Source organism: Hesperophylax consimilis, chromosome 14 (genome assembly GCF_061612785.1).
Source record: "Hesperophylax consimilis isolate HC1 chromosome 14, BYU_Hcon_1.0, whole genome shotgun sequence".
NCBI lineage: Eukaryota > Metazoa > Arthropoda > Insecta > Trichoptera > Limnephilidae > Hesperophylax > Hesperophylax consimilis.
In genome coordinates this window covers 33,310,938-33,336,431 of record NC_142849.1, presented here as the reverse complement: position 1 = coordinate 33,336,431, position 25,494 = coordinate 33,310,938, and the positions used below count along the sequence as shown (strand labels likewise).

General features: G+C 33.6%; 1 non-coding gene across 1 annotated transcript; it reads right to left on the bottom strand.

Annotated features, from left to right (window-relative positions):
* Positions 1-23,619: 23,619 nt before the first annotated feature.
* On the bottom strand, positions 23,620-23,788 carry LOC149418211 (U1 spliceosomal RNA). Its single transcript, XR_016303190.1, has one exon. It is a non-coding gene; the product is annotated as a U1 spliceosomal RNA (small nuclear RNA).
* Between the last annotated feature and the right edge of the window lie 1,706 nt (positions 23,789-25,494).

The following is a 25,494-nucleotide window of genomic DNA, read 5'->3' as shown; positions in this document are numbered from 1 at the left end:
TACGTAACATACATATTTACGTTTACAAATATAGATTGTTATAAAATCTGCCCATGGTGACAGTGTTAAGGTATAAAATAGTTTGCGCTTAATAAATGGTTGTTTTAGTCAAGGAGAAAAATCCCCTGGACTGAGCCATGAAATACAACTGGAAAAAATAGGGTTATTATTCTGGATACGACAAGTTGAAAAGGTGAGTCTTTAGTTTTGCTCTGAACTCAGATGACCTGTCGATCTTTCGCAAATATGAAGGGAGTTTGTTCCAAGCTGTCGGGCCAGCTACTGCAAAAGCCCGATCTCTAAAATTGTTATTGTGCATAGGTACTGAGAGTCTTCCTATATCTGTTGAAGATGCTGATCGAAAGGTTGCTTACCTAATATTAACATCGCTTGGAATGCACAGTTGCGACAGTATGTACGACTTTGAAAACCATCCAGCAGAGTTTGAATTGGATTCTCTCAGGGCATTTAAGAAAAAAATAAACCCAAAGTCATCTTAAATATGACTTCCAAGATGACACACCGTTTTCACTTTTTAAAAATTTATAATTTTCTATTACACATAAAGCATTGATTTCGTATTGATTTTTGAATATCTGAATTAGGCATTTCGTAGACATCTACTTAGTGATAGATAATAAGAATAATAAAAGTTTGGGATATATTTTTCTTTGTGAAAACGCTCCTCAATTGTTGATAATATATTAACTGCCTTCACTAATATATTCAAATTTGCAGTTAAATTCATCAAATCCCAGAGAGGCCGGAATATAATTGTCTACAGTAACAATAAGTACTACTATGACAGGACAATCAACGGAAAGAGTCGATGGACCTGCTCCCAACAGCGTATTAAGGGTTGTCGAGCCACCATGTACACTGTTGGTAATGAAATTGTGGCTATGAAACAAATTCACGAACACAATAATTATTATCAATAAGTATATAACAAATTAAATCAGTAGAATATTTTCATTGTCGAATTTTTTTTTGAAAATGTTTGCATTTTATTTTTATTTATTTTTTGTTGACAAATAAATTTTGTATAACGATTTAAAATATGCCATTTTTTATTCTTTCATTTTTTACATTGTCATCTCTAGGGATGCTATTTGGAGGTTCTTTTTGAGGAGAGGAAGGAGTTAACATGGGTCTTGAAGAGGTTTTAGGAAGGAGGAAACACAGAGGCCGGCATATCGTTCCACAGCCGAGTTGTTGAACTCAAAAACGACTCGTAGAAGTGTCTCGTTTTCATATGACAAATGTCATCCATGTACATATGTAAGACGCGCGTTTGGCGTGTTTTTTGACACAAAAACGATATGTTCCTTTATGAGGGAGTTTGTGACGTCACACCGGAAAACCGACTCTTGAAATGACTTATTTTAACTGAAGTATTTATTCACTTTATCGTGCCATATATTTCCCAGGCGTCCAAAACTTCTTCCATTCATGCGCGATATATATTACAGCATTCTCCAATAAAGTGAATCGAAAAAATTTAAACGATTAACTCAGCCGTTCTTACAATAGTTGGTGGTGTGATGGTTAGCATAGTAGCCTTCCAAACAGGTGATCGGGTTTAGATTCTCGGCCGTGCTAATTTTTATTTTATAATTAAAATTTATACACTTATTTATATAATACTTATTTATATAATTTATACACTTACTCTTATTTAAAAAAAAATTATATATATATATATATATATATATATATATATATATATATATATATATATATATATATATATATATATATATATACGAGGCGATATATATATATATATATATATATATATATATATATCGCCTCGTCTTTCACGAACTACGCTAATGTAATATGAAATGTTTTTTTTTGTTACTGCGACTGTGTTCTTTTGAAACCAAATAAATATTTAATATATCATAAACCAACCAATCCGTAAATCTTTTAAAAAGTTCACCGTGGTTGGTAGCTGATCAAATTTTAATAAGGGTTAAATTACTACGAGAATCGATCTCTTTATTTTTTCAAAATACATCTATTTTAAAAACAGATAGTCGAAAACGTGAAATAGTAAGTATACTAATAACTGATCAACCAAATTATCGGTGAATTGGCCTGTTACAGACTTGGATATAAAATCCCACCTTGTTAAAAAGCGCAGGACCATAGGCAAAGGGGCGAACAGCAAGAGACGCCATCAGAGCACTGATATCTTCGAGACAGCTAAAATGGTCAAATTGTTAAATCTCTCAATATATGGCTGCTAAAGAATTTAATGTAATGTTCCGTGGTCCACACTGAAAGAATACATAATTAGAGGAGATGATGGAATTCTTCCTAACTTGAACTTTTTTAACGAATCTTTGACTTTAGCACAAATTATCTCAAAAGTGAATAATTGTGGGTGTTCACGCAATATATATGGGATCAGTAGGTTTGCATTCGCAAAGAATTGGTTGATAGGAAATCTCAAATCCTGCAATTGTCCTACCTACCCAATATCACCATGGCCGATTTAATTGTTGCAAGATGTCAATAAAGTGATATCCGAGCTCTGCAGAGCTCAGTACAAAATAGTAGCTCAGAATTAAAATAATAGAAATCATTAAAAGTTAATTTGTAAAGAGATAATCAAATACCCCGTTATTTTTATTATTGGGGCAGACGCCTTATATCTGGCAACACTCACGGACAGCGGTTCCAAGCTTGGCCGATTAGAAGAGAGATGATTGTGAGTTTTCTGGTGACAGCGCTTGGAATCTGACGTACGGGAAAGAGAGGTCCGCGGAATTGGCGGTTGGCACGAATTCGTGAGGTTTTATCAATATGCATTCTCATACTCATTCTTTTAGTTTCTCTTTTATTTTAAATTGGTTTACTATAATCTTAATGATAATTTTTCGTTTCATCTTCATTAGATGGAACTGGCGCCCTAATTATTAATTGTGTAATGATTTGTAATTTTAAGAATTCATTGTTTTACTACCCACAATTTTTATAACTTATCATCAAACCACCATGATAATTATTTTAACAAGGTTAGTCACAAATAAATTACATTTTTATAATATGAATCTTTCATTTAAGACTTGCATCCTTTATTCTTGACACTTTTTATGAAAGGTTAAAATCATCGTTACACATTGTCCCACGTAACGTTGCGATTACCATAGTTTGGGACTGGTCCTACGAGTGTGTTGCGTAGGGCTTATTCCAGCAACACCAACTAATAGAGTGGATTCGCTGTTTCGCGACACCAGTGGGATAGAGAAGTTTGGTTCCCACCCACACATTTCTAGAATAGCTTGTACACGACTCCGCCAGAGTTAACACAAAAATTAATTGATTTTTTTTAATATCATTAAAAAAGAAGAAGATAATACTAACATGTCTAAACAAAACATGAAACATAACAAGACACAGAAAAATTAAAAAAGATAATGGTCTCAACTGGAAATCGAACCCAGGTTCTCTGTCTTACCGGGCCAACGAATAAAACCACCCGACCATTGGGACCTAATTATTATACGTCTTTTTGACATTTTTAATACATTACATTGATGGGTATAACCTTATTACAAGTTATTAAACGAAAAGTTGTTCCAATAAAAAAATAATAATTGTTATTTTTATTATCTAAATATTTTAGTAAACAGGTTTCATTTTATTTCACGTTTATAAATGGTGACGTTTTTTGTAGCCGGTTTTGCACAGACATGTAAACCACCACGGGTATATAAAAAAAATGCAATGTTAAATATATATAAAGAACACAATTTTAAACTTTTTTCCACTTGTTTTTTATTTGACCGTTAAAACAAGTGGAAAAAAGTTTAAAATTGTGTTCTTTATATATATTTATAATGGAATTCCACCACGAAATAACAGTTTCAAATATTAAAATATTAAATGCAATGTTATTTTTTATCAAATAATTTTTTTTTATTTTACCCTGCCCGTCCGAGTTTTAACACAATTTTTTTTTCAAATAAATACAAAGTAGGTATATGATAAAAGCTTATAATTAATAAAATCTCGGAATCTACATTCCGGGTAGGATTTATTCAATAGTTTTTTTCTCAATGTTTAAAAGGGATTTTATTTGGAAAATTTCCACAATTATAAGGAAATAATATCGAAACGAACTTCTTCGAAATAGTTTCTGAGATTTTTCAAATAAAAGACAATTTTTTATTATGATCATAAATACATATTTTGGTTGTAGGTCTATCTGCAATTGTAACTTTGAACTGGTTTAATGAATTTTGAATTTAAGTGTCATTTTAAAAATTGGAACTGATGGTAACAAGAATTTAAACGAGCTATCAAGTTCCTACCGATTGTAAAAAAGTTTATCAGAACAAATTATTTGTTATTTTAAAAATTGGAACTGACGTGTCTGAATTCAGACCAGCAAAAAAGTGCCTACCTAAATATATAATTTTTTTGACCAAAAAATTATTTTATTTCTATATTTGTAATGTGTATTTGTTTCAATTTCCTAGGGTTAGTCTTCACAAGTAAACAAGTATTTTTAGCTAACATGCAATTATCAATCATACCTACATTTAAAATATCCAATGATTTGTTACTGGTCTGCGCTACTTTTATCATAATATGTGTTCTGCCTTCACTAATATATTCAAATTTGCAGTTAAATTCATCAAATCCCAGAGAGGCGGGAATATAATGGTCTACAATAACAATAAGTACTACTTTAACCGGACAAACAACGGAAAGAGTCGATGGACCTGCTCCCAACACAGCAGCAAGGGTTGTCCAGCCACTTTGTACACCGTTGGTAATGAAATCGTGGCCATTAAACAAATTCACGAACACAGTAATATAATTATATAACTAACTAATTCGATAGAATATAATTCACTTTCGAAATAATTACAACTGATAACACAATCATAGAGTGGCCGTACTGACAATGACTGGAGGGATAGCATGAATAATTATGTTTACCGACAGTATACAAAATTTTAACCTCTTGCTTGACAGATTTTATATATACTCATTTAGATGAAAAAAATATTTTATCTGAACAACAAAAAGGTTGTCGCAGAAAACATATGGGATGTAAAGAACAATTAGTTATTGATTCTGTAATTCTAAAACAGATTCAAACTCGAAAACGTAATTTACATACTTGCTATATAGACTACCAAAAGGCTTTTGATAGTGTCCCGCACTCGTGGCTGATCAAAGTATTAAATATATATAAAATTAACCCCATTAGTATTAGCTTTTTGGAAAATATTATGTCCTTTTGGAATACCAATTTACTTATCAATTTAAAAGGTAAGAAAATAGTAATACCGGACATTTCAATTAAAAGAGGAATTTTTGAAGGAGACTCATTGAGTCCTGTTTGGTTTTGCTTAGCATTGAATCCTCTATCTAAAATGTTAATTAAAAGCAAGTTTGGAATAAAAATTAAGGGTAATACAAGGGAGAGTAGTACAATTTCGCATTTATTATTTACCCACAATCAAATAGATTAGACCATACTAGTATTAAAAATGATATTAGGATTAAATTTCAAACTAGGATCAGGAGAATTTTAAAATGCAATCTATCTGCTAAAAATTTAGTAAAAGCAATAAATACTTGGGAAATACCTCTATTAACATACTCATTTGGCATAGTTAAATGGTCTAATACAGATTTAGATAACTTAGAAAGGTTAATTAGAACTACTCTAACAAAGTTTAATTGCCATCATCCAAATTCAGTTATAGAACGAATTAATTTACCTAGAAATTTAGGAGGTAGAGGTATAGTCAAAATAACTTCTTTGAAACATAATCAGGTAGAAATGCTAAGAACCTTTTTTTCCATAGGAAAGCTCATAGCTCAGAAATGCACAAAATAATTTGCAAGGCAGATAGAAATATTACACCTTTAAATTTATACGATGAGAATGCCAACATTTTTATAAATCCCAACCAGGAATTATTAGATTCCTGGTCAAATAAAATTTTACACCCAAAACACTTCAATTATCTCAACCAAACGTTGATGTTATGAAACGTTATGTTGACAAATTTTCGTCAAACAAATGGTTGAGTATTGGAGAGTTGAGCGCAGAAATAGAAGGATTTATGCTTGCCATTCAGGATAGAGTCATTAATACTAAAAATGATAGGAAGCATATAATCAAAGATACATATCAAATTGATGATTTGTGTAGAAAATGTTTGGCTTTTCCGGAAACTATAGAACATATTATATCGGGATGTTCTATATTAGTACCGTCTGAGTATACATTTAGGCACAATCAAGTTTTAAAAATAATTCACCAAAGTTTGGTAATTAAACATAACTTGATTGACTGCCGTAATATAATACCATATTATGAATAAGAAACAAATTCATTTTTAGAAAACGATTTAAAAAAAAATATATTATGATAAAACTATACTGCCAGACCGAACGATTAGTCATAATAGACCCGATAAAGTTTTACATGACAAAATTAAAAAAAATAACTTATATCATTGATGTCGCGATTCCAAATTCTTGTAATATTAAAAAATCTGTTAATTAAAAAATAAGAAAATACACAGATTTAGGAAATGAAATAAAAAGAATTTGGCATTCTCAGACTATAAAAATATTACCATTCGTTATTTCGGCTACTGGCATTTTACCTAGCTCTCTCATTAAAAATTTAGGCGTATTAGATCTATCAAAAAATTTATATATAAAGATGTGTAGTTATCTTAGTGTAAAAATAAAAGTCTCGTTTACTATTCACAATACTATAAAATGCTGGCGATATCTAGGTCAACTTGGCTGGCGGTTTGGAGACGGAATACTGGCGAGTTCCCTCACGCTGCCGCTTTTATATGGTAAAGAAACTTCTCGAACATTTTCGTTGCTATGTAGATATTAAAAAAAAATTAAAAAGAATAAAAGAACATCCAAGAAGCTTGTTTGGAAAAAGCCGATACTTGTAGAATTCCGTTCGAATCAAGTAGTGGCGTACCACTACAAATGCAAAAGTCGGTCATTTTGAATACATGTAGGATAACGAAAGATTTTTTAAATATTTATGTTGAGGGATCAGTAGGATTTATAGGCCCTGTTAGAAGTTCTACCGAGCCGAACCCTCTGATATGAAAATATCTGGAGTCGGTGAATTATTTTCCCATTTGATCTCTGGTGAGTTGACGTGTTGTTCTTGTTTTGTATTTATTTTGCTTATATAATGCACTTGCATAATGTTGATTGACTAGATAATCATTTGTGGAAAAGTGTGTGGAAGGGTTTAGTTTTTTCCTATGGGGAAGATTTAACCCGGACATAAAATCGGAAGTTATGTAAATAGCTAAATTATGTAGATAATAAGTAATTAATATTAAAAGTTTTTTAATTGGTTCCACACAGAAGGCCCTGAGAAAAAAATCCCTCAGGGCCTATGTCATCTTTGGGGATGCTGTGTGGAGATCTTTTAATGGAAAAGCAGGAGAGGAAGTTCTGAGAATGAAAAAAGTATGAGGGGTGGGTAGGAATCTGGGGCTTAGTGTCCAGGAGGGACGGGCGTATGAATCCATCGTTAACGTTGCTGTGCAAGGAGATGGGTCGAGAGAGTTCGGCTGAAGAGGTCAAAAGGTCTCTCTCAATCAGTCTCTCTCGATTTGGCCCGCTAAGCAGTAGGTGGGCAAACGTACCCGCCGCCAAGATCTAGACAACCCTCACTCCACGAACCCGGGCACTCCTGCTAAGTCACCAAACGTACCGAACCACCTGGGGCGACCTACGGAAATGTACATAATGTAATGATACTAAGTAAATAATAACAATTACAAATAAATAATACAAATTAAAGATAAATAAGAATAATTAAATTAAGTACCTACACAAAACGTGTTGAGTAAATGTATGGTGGTATTTTTTAAATTTTTTATGTTAACAAATAAATTCTCTATAACGATTTGTAATACGCCATTTTTGTTTTGCCACCAAAACTATGTTCGTTGTGTAAAATAAAATAAATTGATGTTATCAAATATTTGTGTTTGTATTTCTACCCCCCCCCCTGTCTCCCTATAGTATCTACATCTACACTATGTGTCCGTTTGGAACCAAATAAAAAATATATTTTTTACTTATTTTCATTGGTATTTTTTATACGCGGCTTATCGCCTGGCGTAAAATTCCAAACATTTTCGTCCACCGAGGTTTGGTGTATTAAAGTATTAAATCGATACTAATAAGTGATATTCTTGGTTATTTATTGACTGTACCTTTCAATACAGAATAAAACATTTTTTTACAAAATAGGATTGCAAAACACTTCAAGCATACAGTGTAAACATACTAATATAATAACAAAACTTTAAAACTAATAAGTTAGGAAAAAATGTTGACTAATAATTATTTTCAAAAAATATGTATTAATAATTCTATTTTTGAAACAGATAATTGTGTAAGGTCTTTCGGTGCTATTAAAAATATCTGCTACGTCTGTATATTGGTTACCTAAATTGTGTAAGCATGGTATAAAGGAGTTATAAACAAATTGGTATTGATTTGTGAAATCGCACAAGAATCCCAACTGCTCCAAATCATCTGAAGCCAGTGAGACAATGGCATCCCCATTGAGGTATGTTTTGAGGCTAAAGGTAGTGGAGAGGGGAAGGAAAATGTGGACGAGGAAGGTGGGACAGTACCTGGTTCTTCAGATCTGGTCTTACACCAGGGCAATACTGAGATTATCTTCCACTCTGGAACGTGCCACAGATATACTATATATTATTGTAAATGAGTTATTTGTAAAATAATATAATAAATTTAATCAAATGAAATTTACTGGCTCACGCATAATTGTTCCAGTAAAAGATTTTTTGTTTAAAGAAAGATAAAGATTCCCGGATTATGAATAACCCGACAATATTTGAAAATCACTTACTACCACCACAGTACGCGGAAAATGTTGCCTGTGTTGTGATGGAGGACTTAGCTAGCCGAGGAATTGAACACACGACGCCTGGGTGGCACCCAAACGCGATGCTAAGTCAGCCACTGACCGGTGATATTTTTAGTTCGTGTAACTCTATTAGGAACATGAGATGAAATCAATTGAAAAATGCAGGGCTGTTAATAAGGTATACTCAACTCTGTGATGAATCAAGGTCTCTCCCGAGGTAAATGATATAAACCGTCATATTAGAGCCACCTATCGGCACAGTCGCATATGAATTACAGGTAACTGCATACAACGGTGGGGGAGTTTCCTTTAGGGTTGCGACGGAATGATTGGATTGGCCAATCATGGTCAGATAGAGAAGGAGGGGGCGCGACTTTCTGACAGAACAAAGGGAATTACGTGAAAAGGGGTGTGTTTAGGCTTTGATTTATATGGCATCGACCTTGGAAATATTCCCACAAAATGAATAGGTGAACGAACGGGGCTAGAGTCAAGGTTGAATCACTTGACATCTTAGGGGTTCAAAACCTTTTTTTTGGCATAACATCACTCGGACGAAGCGAGATTTGGTGGCAACAGGTCTGTTACTCGAGGTTAAAAGAACTAAAGGGGTTGTCGATTTCAGACACTTGTAAGTGTTGATTTTGGGAAAAATTCTAACATGGTTTTGCGTCATCTAGTCGGTAATAACCGTTATCGAAAGTACTTAATTTTATACGTGGCTTATGGAAGACGAAAATACATTAAAATTAATGTATAAACGTTTGGCAGAGGAATTACGACCGAGTACATACGAGTTTGTTATGACGGGTACTTGAAACCTCTGATTAATGTGAGGTGAGGGGAGAGACAAAGACAAAAGATAGGCGTGTGACAGGATCATTAGGGCCAACACCCATAATTGCAGAGAGGAATCGTGAAAATCCAGTAATAATTCTTGGAATAAAAATGGCCGGAGAGATAAACAGGCTATCAAACCGATGCGGTCTCGGACAGAAGGCAAGGGGTAAGCGACATGATGTGTACTGGGACATTTCAACAAGAACAAGTACCGAAAAGACCTTAGGAGGTTGGAATAATCAGTGAAAAGTGTGATTGTTATACTAAACTACGAAAAGGGAAGGTGAATAAATGTGCAATGTAAGAGACGACCTTACGCAAGGGATTTATCATACGGAGGAATGGGAATGTTTGTCAGGAGTGATCGATTCGGGAGGTAAAGGGAGGGACGAACGTATACACCATTTAATTCGACAAGAGGCGAGTGGCAAGTTCTATTTTCACACGGAAGAAAGAAGACTGAAGGTAGGCTGTAGGAAATACTCACAAAAACGGAGAATCAAAAGGAAAATTTTGACTAGTTACGCGTAAGAGGGTGCCTTAGCGCACTAAAGGGAAGGTCATCAGAACACACATCACGGACCAAATAGGAGCGCGAAAAAAATTAAATTAGAAGAAAGGGTCAATTCTGACAGATTAGAAGACACCTACCAGGTGAGGCGAACTGGAGAATTTCACCAGTGCGGGCCTGTGCTGTGAGACGGCAAATGCCCGTTTTTTTTTAGAAACGCAGAAGTATAGACCCGGTAAGTTTTAAGTGACACAGGGGATATTGCGCAAGGAAGATAGGGCCGTGTCGTTTCAATAAAGCTGAGATTGCAATGACAAGCGTAGTTAATTACTATTATAAAACATCGAGCGCGGGCACAAATCGAGGAGTTCGTCACAAGTCGCCGAGGACCTTTAAGGAAGTATACGCGCCGCGTTACGAGGAATTATCACTTTGGTAAATAATTCTGGACTTCAGAGATTTTCTGGTCAAAAACATACAGTTCAATTCAGTGTTTGAAGAAATTAGACTCAGTGTCCTTGACGTAATAATAAATTCAGGTTGAAAAGTTTAATTGGTCTAAATGAATCGTAACTAAAACTAATAAACGCTAAAATTTCCTTCTCGAGTAAAGAAGAACGCGAGTTTTATGTTTTAAATAAAGTCACGGATTATAAATGAATTGTAATTAAAATTAATAAACGTTAAAATTCCTTCTCGAATAAAGTTGAACGCGATTGTTATGGATTCAAATAAAGTCACGGATTATAAATGAATTGTATTAAAATTAATAAACGTTAAAATTTCTTCTCGAATAAAGTTGAGCGCGATTGTTATGGATTCAAATAAAGTCACGGATCATAAACAAAAGATTGTAGTCAAAAGATAATAAACCAAAAATATTCTTCTCGGAAAAAATTAAACGAAAGTGATAAAACTTTAATTGGGGGCTTCAATGGAGCCTCGGATTAAAGTCAAATTATAACTGAAATCTATATACCTAAGTATCTTGCTATTCGTGCGATGGTCTCGATCGAAGCCGTGTTACAACGAAATTTTCAATAACTACTAGGTTAGGGAGGGGATATCGAAGCACATTCATTACGGCCGGTAGAGAGGGTAACACAAGCAAAATTAGGAAGATAAGGTTGAGGATGTATCAGGTAGAGGTAAAAATTATTATGTATAAGCTCAGGGAAAATCTAGTGATATTCGCGAACACCCCCCCCAAAATGGCAACGGTTGTGTAAAACCCAACCTCGATGTTGTTATTTAGCGGACAGGGGCTGGGTAAGTGTTTTATTTCCAATTCAATTCAACCAAATTCCCAGATGGACTTGGAACGCGTGATGCTGATATTTGCCGACTGACAGTTACTACTAATCCACTTTAATATGTACATAAAACCAACATGTCAATTTTCAGGATTCCCCGACAATATCAATATAATTACCCTCAAGCCTTACCCCATTCCCAAATTTACCCCTCGACTAAACTTCATAGTTGGGTAATGTCTGATAGTGTCGCTGCAAATCCGTTTCTCACAAACACGGACTAGACAGAAGGATTTTTTTTCTCACGCTATCACGTGAGAGGGGTTGCCAGCGTGGGCGGATCGGGCCAACGGAGCGCTGGGGGACTACACCCTCTGACGGAGCCGTGTGGAGTTATTGGGCACGAAAGTGGAATGGAAATAGTGATGCCAATTGGTAATGAACGGGAACATGGCCTGCAGTTGGGGTGTGTAGGACGAAGGCACTTTGGACGTCTGTGAAAATCCACGTGGAGGGCGACGGCGTGGGATACGTGGGAATAAGTCCGCAGCGCTATCACATTATCCAATGGTGTCGACCGAGAGGCTGATGTAAGCCAACTGGAACGCTCCCTTGGCGGAATTACAGCAGCTTCTTTGAGGTGAACTGTAGGTCTGACGGCACGTGAGAGATTGAGCTTCATCAGGCAAAACCTACACGACACACTTTTCGCGTTAGTATCTCATGATATGGGATGCAATTACCTTCCCCATCTAGACTCAGTAAAGTAGTTCGTCCGGAGGAATGGGCGTTGGAGCGATTTCGGAAATGGCGTGATGACTTAATCCGCTTTCTCTTGGACATGAATGGATCCGATAGGTCAGGGTACCTTTATGAAGTGGGTCGCCAGCTATGGGGTATAGTCTAGCCACGTCGGAGTCAGCGTTTGATTTCTGATCACCATCCACCGTTCTCGTATTTGGTCAGCGGAGGAGCCAACGTAATTTGCAAAAAAAAAACATTTCGATCATATAGTTTACCCTTCCTCTCCCCCCCCCCCCTCTCGTCCCTTCCCTATAAAAGATTAAGTGTCGAATAACAAAATTAATATATGTAAAACAGAATGGAGGCGACCCCGGAGCTGAGATGACGAAAACCGTCGCACTATGCATGTCAGTACCATACTATACTAATTTATGCAATAACGAAACTATTTCATGTCCTCGGATTTATTAAAGGTAGGAAAGAGCTTAAAAGGAAAGGTTTACAAGCGATTACCACTGTATAAGAGTTAGGCGTACTGCAGGTGGCAGGAGTAGGCTAAACACGCGGTCTTGTAAGAAAGTTTTAAAATTTCAATGGTAAGGGGATCATTCACTCTAATTTAAACGAACCAGGATTACCACAAATATATGCATTAATAGCCCGTTCATATCTCATATGAATTTCAAAACCAAAAAAGAAACACAACGCTGAAAAAGGGGCATTATTGCGAATTAAATCTTAAGATCTTTTGCCGTATGTTCCATGCGGGGATCGAGGGGCTTAGCTAGGGTTTCCTCTTAAGGTAGTCCTTTAAGGGCGCCACCAACAGCTTAGGAAAATCAAAGGACAATGACCAGGATGTTACAACATTTTGCAGATCAAGCAGGAGAAATAATCATTATTTCAACATAGGTATAAATGTAGAAGGAGGGAACCATTACAACTCCCAGTAATTTATCATTTTTTTTCCATGTCTGGATAGAATATCTGACGTTAAAAGGCTCAGAACCCGAGGCAAACGGGCGAAAAACCATTATTATAGACGCTATCAAAGCAATGCTATTTTCGAGACAACTAAAATGGTCAAAGAATTGAACCTATCAGTATATAAGGCCGCTAAAGACTATGTTCCTTGGACCACCCTGAAGAACTAAATAAATGGAGGTGATGAGGGAGTTCTTCCCAAAATAGGTCGACCTGGACACATTGACCCCCAGATTCCTACCCACCCTTCATACCTCTCCTTTCTTACACTTCGACAGCATTCAGTCTATTTTCAACCTTCCTCTGTCAGTTCCATGTCTCAAACATTAGGGTTGCTATCAGCACTCTCTTGTGGGCTGGTAACCCCGAATTCGACAAACTTCCCTTGAAAATTTGTTTTCTGCTCCTTGTGGATATAAAATCCGATCTTGTTAAAAAGCGCAGGGCCAGAGGCAAAAGGGCGAACAGCAAGAGACGCTATCAGAGCACGGATATTTTCGAGACAGCTAAAATGGTCAAATCGTTAAATCTCTCAATATATAGCTGCTAAAGACTTTAATGTTCCGTGGTCCACACTGAAAGACTACATGATTAGAGGCGATGATGGAATTCTTCCTAACTTAAACTTTTTTTAACGAATCTTTGACTTTATCACAAATTATCTCAAAAGTGAATAATTGTGGGTGTTCACGCAATATATATGGGATCGGTAGGTATGCATTCGCAAAGAATTGGTTGATATGAAATCTCAAATCCTGCAACTGTCCTACCTACCCAATGTAGCTATCCCAAATATCACCATGGCCGGTTTAATTGTTGCAAGATGTCAATAAAGTGACATTCGAGCTTTGCAGAGCTCAGCATAAAATAGTAGCTCAGACAGGGAGGATTGACGTATATACAAACATAAACACAACCGTGGAATAAATTATTAGAGATATAATTTAGGTAATATTCATATTTCAAGTGAGTGCAGAATTTGGCAGGCTGTGGCCCCAACTGCGACGGGTGAGTCCGTTAACCGTTTACTCCAATCTTGTACTTGTCTTATGTTCCAGAAGCCCAGGTTTAAACATTGAGGAATACTGTCTATCATGTTTAGCGGATGCATTAAAAGTTAATTTGTAAAGGGATAATCAAATACCCCGTTATTTTTATTATTGGGGAAGACGCCTTATATCTGGCAACACTCACGGACAACGGTTCCAAGCTTGGCCGATTAGAAGAGAGATGATTCGTGAGTTTTCTGGTGACAGCGCTTGGAATCTGACGTACGGGAAAGAGAGGTCCGCGGAATTGGCGGTCGGCACGAATTCGTGAGGCTTTATCAATGTGCATTCTCATATTCATTCCTTTAGTTTCTCTTTTATTTTAAATTGGTTTACTATAATCTTAATGATAAATTTTCGTTTCATCTTCATTAGATGGAACAGGCGCCCTAATTATTAATTGTGTAATGATTTGTAATTTTAAGAATTCATTGTTTTACTACCCACATTTTTTATAACTTATCATCAAACCACCATAATAATCATTTTAACGAGGTTAGTCACACCTTGGATTATTTCTATTTAATTAAATTATCGAGTCTCATGCTATATTGTTATATAATAAATTACATTTTTATAATATGAATCTTTCATTTAGGATTTGCATCCTTTATTCTTGACACTTTTTATGAAAGGTTAAAATCATCGTTACACATTGTCCCACGTAACGTTGCGATTAACATAGTTTGGGACTGGTCCTACGGGTGTGTTGCGTAAGGCTTATTCCAGCAACACCAACTAATAGAGTGGATTCTCAGTTTCGCGACACCAGTGGGATAGAGAAGTTTGGTTCCCACCCACACATATCTAGAATTGCTTGTACATGGCTTCACCCAAGTTTACACAACAATTAATTGTTTTTTTTTTATATCATTGACGAAGAAGACGATAATATTAACATATCTAAACGAAACAGGAAGCAGAACAAGACACAGAAAAATTAAAAGAGATAATGGTCTCAACTGAAAATCGAACCCAGGATCTGTCTTACCGGGACAACCACTAAAACCCATCGACCATTGGGACCTAATTATTATACGTCTTTTTGACATTTTTAATACATTAAATTGATGGGTATAACCAAAGATATTAGAAGAACGAGATGTGCTATGAGCAGTTCGTACCGAGTGGAATTGTTTTGCCGAGTGTCGCCGGTTTTGTTCACCAATACTACTGCACACCTTCGCTTGCGCTAAGGTATCCGCACTAATACATAGAACAGATTTCTGTGCGTACACGTCCCGATACCGTTCAAAGTACCCTAATTAGGTAGTACTCCGGCTACGGTCCGGCGGCCAACATAGCATATCTCGTTCTTCTAATATCTTTGGGTATAACCTTATTAAAAGTTATTAAAAGAAAAATTGTTCCAATAAAAAAATAATAATCGTTCATTTTTACTATCTAAATATTTTAGTAAACAGGTTTCCTTTCATTTCACGTTTATAAATGCTGACGTTTTTTGTACCCGGTTTTGCACAGACATGTAGTATATGATATAGAAAATAAATTGCTTATAATTAATAAAATCTCGTAATCTACATTCCGGGTACTATTTGTTCAATACTTTTTTTTCCATATGTGTAAAAGGGATTTTATTTGGAAAATTCCCACAATTATAGGGAAATAATATCGAAACGAACTTCTTCGAAATAGTTTCTGAGAGTTTTCAAATTCAAGACAATTTTTTACTATCATCATGAATACATATTTTGGTTGTAGGTCTATCTGCAATAGTAACTCTGGTTTAATGAATTTAGAATTTAAGTGTCATTTTAAAAATCGGAACTTATGGTAACAAGAATTTAAACAAGCTATCAAGTTCCTACCAATGGTAAAAAAGATCATCAGAAAATTGTATTTGTCATTTTAAAAATTGGAACTGACGTGTCTGAATTCAGACAAGCAAAAAAGTGCTTACCTAAATACATAATTTTTTTTTACCAGAAAATTATTTTATTTCTGTATTTGTAATGTGTATTTGTTTCAATTTCCTAGGGTTAGTCTTAACAAGTAAAAAAGTATTTTTAGCAAACATGCAATTATCAATCCTACATTTAAAATATCCATTGATTTGTTACTGGTATGCGCTACTTTTATCATAATATGTGTACTGCCTTCAGTAATCACTTCAAATTTGCAGTTAAATTCATCAAATCCCAGAGAGGCCGGAACATAATTGTCTACAATAACAATAAGTACTACTTTGACCGGACAAACAACGGAAAGAGTCGATGGACCTGCTCCCAACACCGCAGCAAGGGCTGTCGAGCCTCCATGTACACCATTGGTAATGAAATCGTGGCCATTAAGCAAATCCACGAACACAATAATTCATTATATAACTAACTAATTCCATAGAATATATTCACTGTCGAAAAAAATAGTACTGTACAGTACATTTATAACTGACAACAATAATATTCTACTGTAAACCAAATAAGTATTACAAAGGTACTATCAGCCACAATCATAGGGTGACCGTACTGACAATGACTGGAGGGATACCATAAATAATTATTAACTATAAATAAATGATAATAAGTAAATAAAAATAAGATAATAATTATAAGTAAATAATAATAAGGTAACTAAGCAGTAAATTTAGAAGATAATGATAATGAAATTAATAAAATGTAATTAATATTATAATGTAGGTAATAAAAAGTAATTAATATTCAAAATGTTTTTTTTATAAATTGGCTCCACACAAGAAAAGGCCCTGAGAAAAAAACCCTCAGGGCCTATGTCATCTTTGGGGATGCTGTGTTTTACGGAAAAGAAGGAGAGGTAGTTCTGAGAAGGAAAAAATATGAGGTGTGGGTAAGAATCTGGGGCTTAGTGTTCAGGAGGGACGGGCGTATGAATCCATCCTTCCCGTTGCTGTGCAAGGAGATGGGTCGAGAGAGTCGGGCTGAAGAGGTCAAAAGGTCTCTCTCAACCAAGTTCTCCCGATACGGCCCGCTACGCAGTAGGTGGGCGAACCCACCCGCCGCCAAGATCTAGACAAACCTCACCTCAAGAACCCGGGCACTCCTGCTAAGTCACCCAACGTAGCGAACCACGTGGGGTGACCTACGGAAATGTACTAATGTAATGATATTAAGTAAATAATAACAATTACAAATAAATAATACAAATTAAAGATAAATAAGAATAATTAAATTAAGTACCTACACAAAACGTGTTGAGTAAATGTATGGTGGTATTTTTTAATTTTTTTATGTTAACAAATAAATTCTCTATAACGATTTGTAATACGCCATTTTTGTTTTGCCACCAAAACGATGTTCGTTGTGTAAAAAAAAATACAATTGATGTTATCAAATATTTGTGTTTGTATTTCTACCCCACCCCCTCTCCATATAGTATCTACGTCTACACTATGTGTCCGTTTGGCACTAAATAAAAAAAATATATTTTACTTATTTTCATTGGTATTTTTTATACGCGGGCTTATCGTCTGGCGTAAAATTCCAACCATTTTCGTCCACCGAGGTTTGTAACAAATCAAAATTTTAGAAAGAGTTAAATTCCTACGAGCATCGAACTATTTATTTTTGAAAATACACCTGCTATGAATGTTGAAGATGTGTTCGGTGTTGAAATTAAACTATGCAATATTTTATAATATGCTTATTCAGTTGCTGGGATAAACCGGCCGTGAATAAATTTTAATAATATTTAATAGTATGCGCCGAACTCAGAGTCTTAAATCGATACTAATGAGTGATATTCTTGGTTATTTATTGACAGTACAAATAGATTCCTTTAAATACAAAATAAAACATTTTTTTATAAAAAGGGATTACAAAACACTTAAAACATACAGTGTAAACATATTAATATGATAACTAAATTTTAAAAATAAAAATCATGAAAAAATGTTAACTAATGACAATTTTCAAAAAATATGTGAAATTATACTTTAATAATTCTATTTTTTAATTCTGTACAATTATGTAAGGTCTTTCGGTGCTATTTAAAATATCTGCTACGTCTGCATATATATTTTTTTTCACTGCTAAGCATTTGTGTTTATTTTTATTTTTATTTAAACAAAATATACACGAATTACATTAAACAATATAATACAGTTTTGAATTACATAATATAATATAAGTATTTGATGTACCCTCATAAATAAGCAGGACTTGTGTGTATAGGGGTGTTGGTTTTGGTTTAAATTTGATATGATTCAGTTCAACTGTTCGGAATACTTTTTAAGGTGACTTTTGATTTCTTTTATATTCGCATTCATGTTTCTAATTTTTTCTGGTAATGAGTTAAAAAATTTAACTCCGAGATATTCATGGTTGAACTGTCCTATTGTTTTTTTACCTTTAGGAGTAGAAAGTATTGACGTTTGTCTAAGATTTCTGTTATTTTTAAAGGGTGCAACTTTATTTAGAAGTATAATGCATTTAATTTTCCTTGAGTATAATGTGCCTAAAATATATAATATGCTACCTGGTAATATTAAGAAATGCGAATTTCCAAATAGAGTCAGATATTTGCTGAAAACATGGCTACTAGGTAGAAATAATTTTTAATTAGGCGATTTAATGTGCAAGTTTATTGTTATTGTATAAATTAAGGTCGTTGTAATCTGTAAAAAGTTGTAATAAAAATCCTGTTTGACAAACTACTTAACTGTAGTTTAACGGGATATATAAAAAAATTTAAAAAATTAAAAAAACCTTAAATTGCTTGAATAAAAGTTTGGATGAATATGAATAGGGTTTTTTTAATATAGTTTTTATTATTAGTTTTTGTGATATGTAAATTGTTTGTGCTTGATTTTTATATGTACCGCCCCAGCCTATAATGCCGTATTGTATAATTGATTGACAGAAAGCGAAGTATGTGGTTCTAAGTAATTTTTCGTTTAAAATATCTCTTAAACATCTAAATATATATGTTAGTTTCCTTATTCTGTCGTTCAGAATATTAATTTATATGTGGGGACCATTTTAAACGCTGGTCTATTGTTATGCCTAGGTACTTAATATCGGTCTTGCTTTCTATGTTTGTACATAATATATTGCATTTGTGGTTTTCCGTATTTTTCACAGAGTGGATAATTATGTTTATTTCTTTAGATGTTTCTTGTTTTTTAATGAAGAATAGTAAATAATAAGTTTTTTTAGAATTTAAAGTCAACAGGTTTTCATCAAACCATAATTTTAGTTCATTGATATCTGTATTTGCCATATTATTTAATTCAGACCAAGTGTTTGCTTTTAGTAGTAGGACTGTATCGTCATCGTAAGAGACAATGTCTCCATATTTCGAAATATGGAATATATCATTGACATAATATATAATAAATAACAATGGTCCCAAAACCGTGCCTTGGGGTATTGAAAAGTCGCTATATTTTGAATCGCTGACTTGATTGAGTAATTTTACTTGTCGAGGTCTTTTATGTAAATAACTAGTTATCCATGCTAAGACTTTTTCACTAATCCCTACTGATTTTAATTCATTTATTATTTTTTATGTGATATGCTATCGAAAGCTTTTTTAAGGTCTATAAATATGCCGATACATTTTTTATCGGAATCTTGGGCCGTATATAAATAGTTGGTTATTTTTGCTATCGCGTCGTGAGTACTTGTATTTTTTTTATCCGAATTGGTTGTAATTAATTATTTTATTTTCTTCTAAAATGTCCAAATTTGTTTTTTTACAATTTTTTCATATATTTTTGATATATTCGATAGAAGTGAAATCGGGCGATAATTTTGTGGATCTTTGCGACAGTCTGTTTTATAAATGGGGGTTATAATTGCCCTTTTATAGTTATTGGGAAATTCGAAATTTGCTAGACTTAGGTTTATTATATGTGTTATGGGGAGAATTAAGTATGATTTCATCGATTTTATTGTTTTAGTATCTATGTTATCAAAGCCGGGGGCAAAATCTCCTTTTAGTTCCGAAATAGCTGTGTCAATATCAATTTCTGTGCTTGGGTGAAATTTATTAATTTGATATTGTGTTATTTGTTGTGGATTATTTATGGATTTTGCTAGGCTTTTCCCCACGTTATTAAAATAGTTATTTAAAATATTACAACATTTTTTTGTGTCATTTTGTACGTTTATATATTATTTTCTCATCTGAGATTTCGGATATTTTCTTATATTTTTTCTTTTTAGTTATTATTTCATTTATTGCTGACCATATTTTTTTATTTTTGTCTTTAGCTTCTGTTATAATTTTTTAGTAATAGTCGTTTTTCTAATTAGTGTAGTTAATATATTTTTATACTTTTTACAGTATAATACAATTTTACTGTTAACTATAGTGGCCTTTGTGTTATTTTATAAAGTTTATTTTTTTTCCTAATGGCTTTATTAATCCTAGAGTAATCCAAGGTTTAATTTTCCTTGTTTTTGAGTTGGGGACGATCTGTCTTGTTTTTGTTGCTTCTAAAACGTGTTTATTTATAGTGTTTTCAAATAGTAAGGCACTTTGGTTGGCGCATTTATTTTTAAAAATTTCTTCCCATTTTTCTGTTTTTAATGATTTTTCTAATAATCTGTAGTCTACTTATATTGGTTACCTAAATTGTGTACACATGGTATAAGGGAGTTTATAAACAAATTGGTATTGTTTTATGAAATCGCAAAAGAATTCCAACTTCTCCAAATCATCTGGAGCTAGTGAGACTATTGCATCCTCATTGAGGTATGTTGGGAAGCTGAAGGTAGTGGGGAGGAGAAGGAAAATGTGGACGAGGAAGGTGGGAAAGTACCTGGTTCTTCAGATCTGGTCTCCAAACACGGGCAAAGCCATTTCAATTCTGAATGGTGGTCTTACACCAGGACAATATTGAGGTTATCTTCCACTCTGGAACGTGCCATAAATATACTATATATTATTTAAAATATTATATTATTATATAAGAGTAATTTGTAAAATAACATAATTAATTTAATCAAATAAAATTTACTTGCTCATGCATAATTGTTAAGGTGAAAGATTTTTTTTGTTTAAAGAAACACAAACAAAGACAATATTAGCGATTTCTAAACGAAAATCTGAAACAAAAAAATCAGAAAAGGATACGGTCACATCTAGGACTCGAACCCAGGACCCTTGTCTTTCCAGGACACCGCTCTACCACTGAGCTAATGTCTTTAATAATTAAATATTACAATTTGAGGTTTTACTCAATAAAGTTATTCAGAAAAATAAATATTTTATTTTATTAACAATACAGGACATAAAATTCTATGTCGACACCATGGGTATTGTTGTAAAAAAAAATTGTATGTCATTCTTGACAGTCTTTGATATTGGTTACTGCACTTGGTTCTTATTACAATTATATGCACTCTTTATATATATATGTATTTAGATTTTGTTTCCAAGAATGAATGAATGCAAATCTTGGAAGTGTAAATGATCGAGCTTATCCAATCGGGATTTGGCTCGGTTGGTAAAGTCGTCGACTCCTGTTCCTGGGTAGGAAGGTTCAATCGTAAGGCGAACCATTTTTTCAAGTTTTGACGCCCTGGTGTAAGACCACCATTCAGAGTAGAAATGTTGTTGAAATGGCTTTAGCTGTGTTTAGTGACCTAAACATCACCCTAAACTTCCTTTTGCCAATCTCCTTTTCTTTCTCACTACATTCAGCCTCACAACATAACGAAATTGAACTTTTGTTTTAGGAGAAGTATTGCTAAACATAACAAAAATTAGACCTTACCAATTGCAGAGTGATGATGACAGTACAGATGAATCAGCAAAAAGAAGGAAAATTCAAAATTATCATCAAAAACTTCCACCAATTGACAAAAGAATCGATGGATATCATCATTGGCCAGTAGCTGAAGATTTAAAAGCACCTAGGATGTGCCGTTACCAAACTTGCAACAGTCGAACCCGATCCAAATGTGAAAAATGTAACGTATATCTATGTATTTCCAAAGACAAAACATGCTTTAAAAAATTCCATATGTAACATATCCATTATATTTGTTATTATTATGAATTTGTACGAAAATATATATTTTTTGTCAATATATCTAAATGTTTTTTTAGCCGCCTTCACAAAATATAACCCTCATCGAAAGATAATATTTTAAGGTAAACATTTTATAAAGGATTCTCTGGAACCATACTCACCTATGTTGGAAGGGGTTTACTTATATGTGCCTAACGGTGACCGGATAAATCATCAAAATGATAATTCATCACATTTTTAAAAAGTTATATAAAGTCATGGAAAGTGATAAAACAAAAACTATTTTAACTGGGTTAAGAGGGTTAGGTTAGGTTAAAAAAAAAATTTTTCATCATTTTTAATGACTTTATAAATGTGTGTTGAATAATCACTGTGTTGAGTTATCATGGAACCGTGCCTAACAAGTACACCCGTGGGAGATCACATTAATTTCTTTATACTCCGAAAGCGAGGACTTCTGCCTATCAGAACTCGCCAATCAACAGAGCAACTCAACTGGTTAAAGATGCTGCATTGGACATAGACATTTTCAACGTCACTTACAGACAGTGTTGCATCCAAACGAATTACGAAATGCTTACGAATTACAGCTTTATATGTACATGAAAGTGGACTGTAAATAATTTAAACGAAACAAAATAAATTGGTGTTTGCTGGATTGGTGATAGTATGTGTAGGAATAAACAAGGTGGGGGAACGGAATTACCAATCACTTACCACTGTATCTCTCTGAAAGAGCACACAACACAATCACAATATAGTGAGTTTCACCGCGAAACCTCGAGGTAATTTTCGCCAAAAAAAATGTATATGTACTTAAAACGGTATTATACAATTCCAAGATAGTGAACTTCCTTCTTTTTACTTTTCAACGAGATTATGTAGAAACAAAAACACCATCAACTTGCTTCCAAGGTAGCCGTAATCCTTCTTCTGTTTTCAAAACAAATGCACTCGAATTTACATTATTTTTTCAATTGTGATGTTCCATAATCAAAAAGTTTTCCCGTACGGAGATGGGCATCGAGAGACTGGAAAATAACATTCAGGTAGGAACTAAGCATTTAGCTTTGCTCTATTTTACTAACGTAACATAACACAATATAGTCACCTGTTACATGTTCATTTCATATTGTTGGCTTTAGTATTTTTAAAACTTAAATATAAACATGTTATTAACTTACTTCTACTATTTGTTATTGCTACTACATGTTTTTATATATTTATTTTTTTACCATTTCTCATTTACTATGTATACCTTAAATAATAATAATATTTGGATGATTTATATAGCGCCGTTTTGGTGCAAAATCACCTGAAGGGCACTGAAAGAAACGGGACAGCGCGTACGCAGTCCCGACTACCAAAAATTATCCGCCCGACTTATCCGCATTAGGGATAATCGCAAGGGTCAACCGAACTGGAGTGCAATGGAACAGCCTCGCCCTGGGGGTACCGCCTTATTGATCAGTGATCACGGTGTCCCCTACGCCAGGTAAGTAATTTGTGTGTTTTAACATTGTTTGTCTCTGAATATATTGGTAGGATAATCGTTTTATGGATACCACGAAAAATAAAAAAAATAAATAATAAGAATAACAGTCAAATAAATAACAACAAGAAAAAACGGGTGAGTGTTATATATGAGGTGGTCGAAATAATATATTATTTAATGTAATATATTTGAGGTGGGTAGGATAGGATAGGGTAGGATAGAATGATAAACTAATGTTTGTAAGACAAGGTTTTTTATACATAGCACAAAGGATAACTAAAAATTATAATTTTTAATAATATTTGACAAGTCAAAATATTTCACCAACAAATGTAGATATAATATGTCTCGACGCCATCTAGTGGGAAATTTAGCACTAACAAAGCCTTTCCTACAAAATAAATTTGGTTGTATACAGGCGAAAAAATATAATAAGCAGTAATTTTTGATTGAAGTAATAGTACATATTTAATTATTTGACGTGTTGGGAATAAGCCGACGAGCACCTGACCGGACATCAGAAGCTGCGGATTCAATTCCCGTCGGCGGCATTTATTTTTACTCGGGAGATATTTTCAATTTGTATGAATATATCAGGCGACTAATTATTGCTTATAATATTTTGTTTTACAATCAATCATGTTCATTAAATATCCTGATGTATACATACAGATCAACATTTTAAATGGAAAACACATATTTGTGAACTTTTCAAACAAATTAGGAAATGTAATTATATTCTAATAAGACTGTATTATGTAATAATTGTTCAATCTATATTACAATATGGCATAATTGGATAGGAACGAACATAACCTATATTTTTTAAATCTACTTAAAATAATTCAAAGATTGATAATTAAGGTTATATTGAAAAAAAAAAACTTTTAACTGAAACCCTTTTTACAATATTGTACCTACAATAGACTAAATGTTTATAAATTATTCAATTATAAAAAAATTCAAAGAACAGTTAAACAACTTACAATTTAATATATCAGCACGAAAAACATTAAAATCTCAAAATTGAATACCAAGCAACAAACTAACTATTCATTATCTAGGAATAATTTAAAAAGTTATCGAAAATATTGATGAATTTTATCATCCATTTACAAATTAACTTCTTTTTCTATTTTCGATACAACTTGTTTTTTTCTTTTTATTTTCTTGTCATTATTATGTAAATTATTTTATTACTTACTTATGAATGATTTTGTTATTTGATAAATTCCGTCACCAAACACAAGAACCTTGTCTATTTATAATGAGGAAAAGCTATTACGATATTACATTACGCACTGTGAACATGTATTATTTATATTTTATTGTGAAAAAATCTTATTGAGACATTGGAAACGAGGTCTCGGAACAGTCGGAACAATTAGTGAGTGTAGTTATCATCTGTTTCATGGGATTTTTCAAATCACACCCAAATTTGGTTACTTATCTTGTCTTGTTAAAAATTCACCTGCGTATGTTTGCGCTCGCAAAACTCGAAAATTAGTCAATCGATATCACTGAAAATTTCAAATTTTGTTCTTATGAGTGCCAGGAGTGTTTAGAGAGTAATTTGAATAGTAGAAGAAGTCGGGGACGCCCGAGGAATACTTAACGCAATATCTCTGCACCGGAATGAGATTAAGAGTCGAATTAATGTAGTTTTTAGTAATATTGTGGTATGCAGTAGTGAATGGTGGAATAAGTCAGTGAC